This window comes from Beta vulgaris, chromosome 3 (assembly GCF_026745355.1).
Source record: "Beta vulgaris subsp. vulgaris cultivar EL10 chromosome 3, EL10.2, whole genome shotgun sequence".
Taxonomy (NCBI): domain Eukaryota; kingdom Viridiplantae; phylum Streptophyta; class Magnoliopsida; order Caryophyllales; family Amaranthaceae; genus Beta; species Beta vulgaris.
Genome location: NC_079204.1, coordinates 42,827,333 through 42,835,126, shown reverse-complemented (window position 1 = coordinate 42,835,126; position 7,794 = coordinate 42,827,333). Strand labels below are relative to the sequence as shown.

Genomic DNA, 7,794 nt, shown 5'->3' with positions numbered 1-7,794 from the left:
TATTTACATATTACTACTTTTTTTTTGGTAATGATATTTGTTTTAAGTTGGTGTGTTTATTTGGGTGTTTGGTTTGTTTATGTTTCAGTTTGTTGCTTGTTTATTTCATTTGGTTCTTTTTTCCTTTCAGTTAATGCTTCTTTTTTCATTCAGGTTTCATTTTACTTTGTTTCAGTTAGTCTTATTATTCTTTCAGTTTGTGTTGTTTTTCTTCCATTTGGTCTTGATATTGTTTTGCTGCTTTTAACTAAGACGCGCGTGGTTTCGTCCGACGAGAATGGTTTGTCAGACGAGTCTGACACAATACCATCTCTTTTTAAAATGCACATAGTTAAATTTAAAGAGTATATGATAACAAATTTTGTTGATGATCATAGTATTCTATGATATGAGAATCATGTGGGAGTCCAATGGTTGGAGCTCTCACTTCCCAACCTCATGGTCGGGAATTCGACTCTCATTAACCCCGTATTTGGGGTGTTTGTGTGGATTTATGTTTTTGGGTATAAATCCCCAATTTCCAATCTCTAGAAGTTTGCTTATGGGTTAAGATCCCCTTCTTACCCCCTAACTCATGAAGTCTGAGCCTGCTTGGGCTAGTTAATTACCGAATAATAAAAAAAATACACTAGTGGAAAAAAGCAGTAGGGCTGCGCTGAAAATGGCATGTAGGGCTGCGCTTTTTGAGGGCAGCCCTTTCCATCGCAGCCCTTCAGTATTCAAGTAGGGCTGCGCTAGAAAAGCGCAGCCCTTCAAAACGAAGGGCTGCGCTTTTTTCAAAAAAGCGCAGCCCTTCCCAGCTGGAAGGGCTGCGCCTTTTTGAAAAAAGCGCAGCCCTTCTAAGCTAGAAGGGCTGCGCCTCCTTCACAAGCGCAGCCCTTCTAAGTTTAGAAGGGCAGCCCTTCTAAGAAGAAGGGTTGCGCTAGTGAAGGACTAGCGCAGCCCTTCTTGCTAGAAGGGCTGCGCTAGTTTAAACTAGCGCAGCCCTTCACTTTATATTTTTTTTTTTTTTTTGCTTGCACACAGCCTACACATACCAGCAGCACAGTCTGCACCCACACACCAGCCCCAGCCCCACCCCCACCCATAACCTCTCTTGGACAAGAAAAAAAATGCAAATTGCAATACGATGATATATGACAAGTGGAGAAAGGTAATAATTAACTTCAAATATATTAAAATATGTAAAAAGTGTACATATAGGTGATAGAAACTAGCTAGTACATTGTTGGAGCGAAAATCTCATCCTATGCAATCATCGGTAATGTGGGACGCCAACTTATCCCGAACTTCGTCAATTTCTTCTTTGGTGAAGTTCCTCAAACGTGGTATGGAACTAGCATAAACCTTGCAAAACAACCAAGGAATAAACATATACAAAAAGTCAATCATTTTACCGTAGTTAGTACTTCTAAAAATGACATATATCTTCCCGAAATGGAATCAAAATCAAATGCAAGCCTAAAAGTCTACACACTAGTTATAATATATCTCATATAATCATGTTCAAAGAGAATTTGAGGTTAAATCACTTCATAACTACATTTTGGGAGCGAAAAGGCCAAAATAGGCCAAAATAGGCCGGAAATGGCCTTTTTCGTTCCCGAAATGCAACCAACAGGAAATTAAAGCCTAAGAATCTACATACTAGTTATAATATACCTCATATAATCATGTTCAAAGAGAATTTGGGGTTAAATCACTTCATAAATACATTTTGGGAGCGAAAAGGCCAAAATAGGCCGGAAATGGCCTTTTCGTTCCCGAAATGCAACCAACAAGAAATTAAAGCCTAAGAATCTACATACTAGTTATAATATGCCTCATATAATCATGTTCAAAGAAATTTGAGGTTAAATCACTTCATAACTACATTTTGGGAGCGAAAAGGCCAAAATAGGCCAAAATAGGCCGGAATGGCCTTTTTCGTTCCCGAAATGCAACCAACAGGAAATTAAAGCTTAAGAATCTACATACTAGTTATAATATATCTCATATAATCATGTTCAAAGAGAATTTGAGGTTAAATCACTTCATAACTACATTTTGGGAGCGAAAAGGCCAAAATAGGCCAAAATAGGCCGGAAATGGCCTTTTCGTTCCCAAATGCAACCAACAAAAATTAAAGCCTAAGAATCTACATACTAGTTATAATATATCTCATATAATCATGTTCAAAGAGAATTTGAGGTTAAATCACTTCATAACTACATTTTGGGAGCGAAAAGGCCAAAATAGGCCAAAATAGGCCGGAATTGGCCTTTTCGTTCCCAAATGCAACCAACAACAAATTAAAGCCTAAGAATCTACATACTAGTTATAATATGCTCATATAATCATGTTCAAAGAGAATTTGAGGTTAAATCACATCATAACTACATTTTGGGAGCGAAAAGGCTAAAATAGGCCGGAAATACAACAAACAACAATTGGAAACCTAAAAGTTACATACCTTTCGAAGATCAACAACATCTTTGCAATAGTTGACGATATCGAGCATGAACCTCATGACGTAATACCACACGCAAGTCCACCTTCTTGTACCGGACACTAAAATTCACCAAAGATGCAATAAATGACATGTTATATGTGTATTATGTGTTTGTATAAAAGGATGCAAAAAATATTACATGTTACCTCGACTAAATACCAAACAGGAGCTTTTCCTTGTCGAAGTCCAGATGAAGTAATCTTCTTCATCACACTACATCAATACACATTATTATAAGATTAGATGTACATTTAATATTTAATAAGCTAAGTGTGCATATATAGTTTCGATTAGGCTACCTATTTAACAATGATTTGACTAGTAAGGACCGTATTGTTCCTTTACGCAAAGAATCAAAGTGGTAGACTTCGTTACTGACACACATATTGCAATGAGTGTCCAATGGTTCCTACAACAATAAAAATAATGTTATTGTTATCGTAGAACAACTAATAGGTCAATTTAATTAATTAAAAAGTCAGTTTAAGAAGCATACGATTCAATGTAAGGAAGAAGAACGATCTTATATCCAAGACGAGAACATGCGTTCAAAGAATCCTTGAGATATACTTTCACCTCTTTTTCGTTTTGTACGCAACTGTCATCTCGTACAAAGCTTGGACATAACCAACCAAAGATTGGCTGACTAGATCGCCTCACATCATTGTATAATAGCCTGAGAATTCATATTGATAAAATAAAACTTACTTATTATGGAAGTTATTATTAGTTGGATTGAATACTACTTAATTAATAAAGTATTACCTCATGAATGTTTGTATCATGGAAACATTCAACTCTTCCCCAAGTAAGAATTCTTTAATATCATCCTTAGAAATGAAGGTCGATGTTTCCTCATCAATGTAGTGGAATTGTGGTGCGACAACTTAATCTCAATCATTGCTTATCGGCTATCGCTAATGCACTCATGTAGCCAGAAGCACGGTTTAGTAAGGCGTTGCACCACCTCCATATCCGTAATGAGTGGATACTTTGCGAAGAATTCGTTCCCACTTGGGCACGTCGGCCTCCCTGAGGTGAAGCTACCTTCTTTCCTTCCTGTCGGCCTTCCCCGAACCCTAGTAATTAGTTAAATTAAAAGATATTACTGACAATCATATATAGGAACTATAAAAGAAAACTATGTATATAACTTATGTTAGAGATTGTACCTGATATGCTAACCGCACCAATGCACGCGGCCATAGAATATAACTGCCAATGGAATCAGACAATAACTGTAGACCAACTCTGCATTCGGCAGCGGAAGAGGAAATGCTTCGAAACCGGCACAATGTCTTCAACGCTGACCACATAGTGAATATCAGCTACTGGCTGGTTGTGCAATAGTGGCCGGTCCCTAGGGGGCTGTACAGATCCATAAGCCACGATAATGAATCTACCATGACCATCTCCTTGATTACATAGCTCACATGGTGTCTCTTCCTTTAAAAAAAAACTCTATTCAAGGTTAGTCTATGAAACAACATATTTAAGAACAATAGTTGTGATATTAAACAATTACCGTTAACTCCGGTTGTGGACGAGGCTGCGTAGGAACAGGCTGCGTAGGAACAGGCTGCATAGGAACATTGCCTCTGCTGAAAGCACCAAAAGTCGGTAAGCCCATCTGCGCCAAAATGGCGTTGAAATTCTGAGTCATCTCCGCTCTGAGCTCCTCCCGAAGTTCGGCTTTCATAGCCTCCACATCTATGGAAGGTGATGAATTGACACTGGAGGTAGTATTTATCACCATACACCTTTCTCACCCCGAGGCGGACACCTCCTACGCCCCTCACACGTCCATACTGGTCCCGTCCTAGAGTCTCGTGTAAGGCATCAACTTGTCCTCTAGGAGTGAACTCACCAGCTGCCTCCTTTTCCTTCAAGCCAATCTGCATAAATGATAAAGAGAAATACTCGTGAGCGCAGAAGTTATATTATTATGTAAACCTTATCAATAACTTATAATATGTACTTACAATGGCATTAGCTATCTGTTTTGTTCCGGGATCAGGTATGGCGAGCTGAGATTGCCAAAAGGGTTCATGCCATCCGTACATAATCCAAGCCTCAGATTCCTATCCTCATTACCAAATGACTTATGCACCCTGTCGATAGTTTTCCACTCAGGCGAATCAGCCGGATGCTTGAGCAGACCGTCTTTCTTCCTACGATCTGCATGCCACCTCAAATTCTTCGCATCTCCTTTCATTGAGAACATGCGCTTAAATCTAGGTATTATGGGTAGATACCACAACACCTTGGCTGGTGGTCCTTCACTACCTCCAGCTCCTTCACGCTTGTACCTCGACAATCCACAACGTGGACACTCATGTAAATGCTCATACTCATTACGATAAGCACACAATCGTTAGGACAAGCATGTATCCGCTCGTACTCTAAACCCAAAGGACACATCAACTTCTTCGCATAATAGTACGACTTTGGCAGTTCATTTCCTTCAGGGAGCATCTCAGCTAAAACTTCCAACAACGATGTGAAACTAGAGTCCGTCCAACCAGCGTTCGACTTAATGTTGAACAGTGTTACCACCGCAGAAAGTTTGGTGTACTTTGTACAACCTGGATACAACGGCTTTTCAGCAGCCTTAGACATAGACTCAAAAATACGAGGTCGTCTACACGACTGATCTTCAACCTCGTGTATCATCTCGTCTACCCGATCCCTATCATCATCTCCAAATTCATCATCCAAATTCTCATCCCCTAACTCATCATCATCCTTCTTTTTTTCTTCACATACATCATTCTTTAATCCAGAGCTTCCCATATACCTCCCCTGCTCACCATGCCAAATCCATACATGGTATTGAGGCCTAAACCCACGGCGAAATACATGCTCCCTAACCACATGTATACTACTAACCTTGCTCACATTTCTACAATCCAAACAAGGACAATAAAAGTCGACTGCTCCAGAGGATGTTTGATATTCTAATGCACTTCTACAGAATTCCGAGACCCCATTCACAAACTCAATCGATTCATGACTACCATACATCCAAGTACGATCCATCTCATTCAAGAAGACCACCTCTAATAATTAAACACAACATTCATTATAATGCATCAATCATTATTAAATACACACACTCACATATTCAAATCACACACGTATACAACAAGCTAAGATAGTCACATGTTCAATTGTATGCATGCAGTCAAAGGTCCTTATCACTCCAACCTAACCCATCCTTGGACGTCTAATCTCACTAGTGAATATATGCCAACTTTCCAATTCTAAGGAAAATCCGGCAGCATTTCCCTACAGTTCTCCAAGTACACAATGTAGATAATTGCTTATCTACATATGTACCCAGAGAACAATGTAGCGAAACGATAAGCCAAGATTTTCCTCAGAATTGAAAAGAAGACACACATTCACCACCTAAGTGAGATCAAACGTCCAAGAAAGTCCCATGGGGACTATTCAAGACTTACCCCTAATGAGTAAGTCTTGAACGGGTATCTAGGCATATATGATGATGATTCAAACAACTACTTATATATTTTCATATATATAGCTAAATCACATTGCGTTTTCATACAATCTCATATCAACAAATAATAATTTCATTATAAAAAAATACTATATACATCAACAAATTATCAACTTTGTCTACATGTTAAAATAGTTACCTCTTAACACCAACGACGAGCAATGAAGAGAAAAGAGATACTTGGAACTTTACTTGCCTTCCTTAGCCTCTTCTTCCTATAATTGGAAAAACCCACATTGCACATTAACCATTTAATTCAATTAACAAAAACAAAGGTACTTAAAAACAAAATTAATCCATACCTAATTAACCACTCAAATGGTGGAGAAGAGAAGAAAAGAGAAAAGAGAGAGAAGAAACTAAGAAGTGATGAATTATGGTGCGCAAGGTGGTGGTGCGCAAGGTGGTGGTGCGCAAGGGGTGGGGCCCAATGTGGGGGTGCTGCGTAAGGTGGTGTGCGAATTGTGGTGGTGTGCGAAAAGTGGTGGTGCGCGAAGTATGGTGGTGCGAAAAGTGGTGGTGCGCGAGCAAAGTAGTGGTGGTGCTCGAATTAGGGCAAAGTATAGTGTGGTGGTGGTGGGCAACACTCGAAGAGAATGGGGGGAATATTTTCGCACAACTTTGGGGTAGAAAGAAGTGAAGATGGAAAGAATGAAGTGAAGAGAATGGGGGAGATAAGGGCGCGGATGCGCGCATGCATAGAGTATATCGAACAAATTAAAAAAAAATACCCAGCAAGTAGGGCTGCGCTTTTTTTAAAAAGCGCAGCCCTACCTAGAGAAGGGCTGCGCTTTTTTTAAAAGGCGCAGCCCTTCAAAAGTAGGGCTGCGCTTTTTAAAAATGCGCAGCCCTACTTGCGCAGCCCTTCTGATTTTTTCCCCTAGTGATAGTATTCTATGCTATGCGGCTATAGCGTTTCCAACTCACGTAATACAAAGTTCAAGCCTTTAGATTAACATCTATATATCAAGTGATCATTATCATTCACACAATATACATCATATCGATATTGCACAACAGATCGCATTAATGCTTTTGTCATAACAATAATTCTTTCACTTTTGACATCCCCAATGACCCTCTCCGAACGGTGGTAATGTTTCCACTCAATACGGGTAAGCTCATGATTATGCACAATCATTTAACTTCACCCTCATCATTGCATTGTACCCCGTTTTTGTACCAATAACCCTCCGTTGCCTCTGCTTCCTCTCATTGCCATCCTCATCAACAACAACATTAGGAATAGAAACAAAATTACTTCGACCATCCGATTTTCCATGATACGAGCAAAAAAAATATTTTTCCTTCTTCAAATACACATTTCCTTCAACCCTACCAATCCTAGATATATACTTCCTAATGCTAAAACCCAATGCTCTAGAATGTAGACGATACAATTCATACAATTCCTAAATTATTTTCTTTTGCACACCAATAAGACTACCACCAACATCAAGATCATTTTTTGCCACAAAACACAAAAAGACACTAGAAAGCCTTAATCAGCGACCACTTTAGGCCATAAAATCACTATTATAACAAAATACATAATGTCATATTCAAAAATAATGTAACAACAACATTCTCTGCCACAAAACACAAAAGACACCAGGAAAGCTTAATTAGTGACCAGTTTATGCCATGAATTCACTATCATAACAATTGGATCAAAGTATATTGGTTCATTATGCACAATCGAATTAACACATATCTAACGAATTGTACTAGAAAATAAACACAAATACAAGATTTTCTGTTACCAGTGCATTCTTCAACA

The 7,794-nt window shown here is 38.9% G+C and overlaps 1 long non-coding RNA gene across 1 annotated transcript; it reads right to left on the bottom strand.

Moving 5' to 3' along the window:
- Positions 1-2,376: 2,376 nt before the first annotated feature.
- LOC130590862 (uncharacterized) lies at positions 2,377-2,866 on the bottom strand. Its single transcript, XR_008968601.1, has 3 exons — positions 2,791-2,866; positions 2,638-2,704; positions 2,377-2,550 (listed from the first exon to the last, which is right to left on the bottom strand). It is a non-coding gene; the product is annotated as an uncharacterized LOC130590862 (long non-coding RNA).
- Between the last annotated feature and the right edge of the window lie 4,928 nt (positions 2,867-7,794).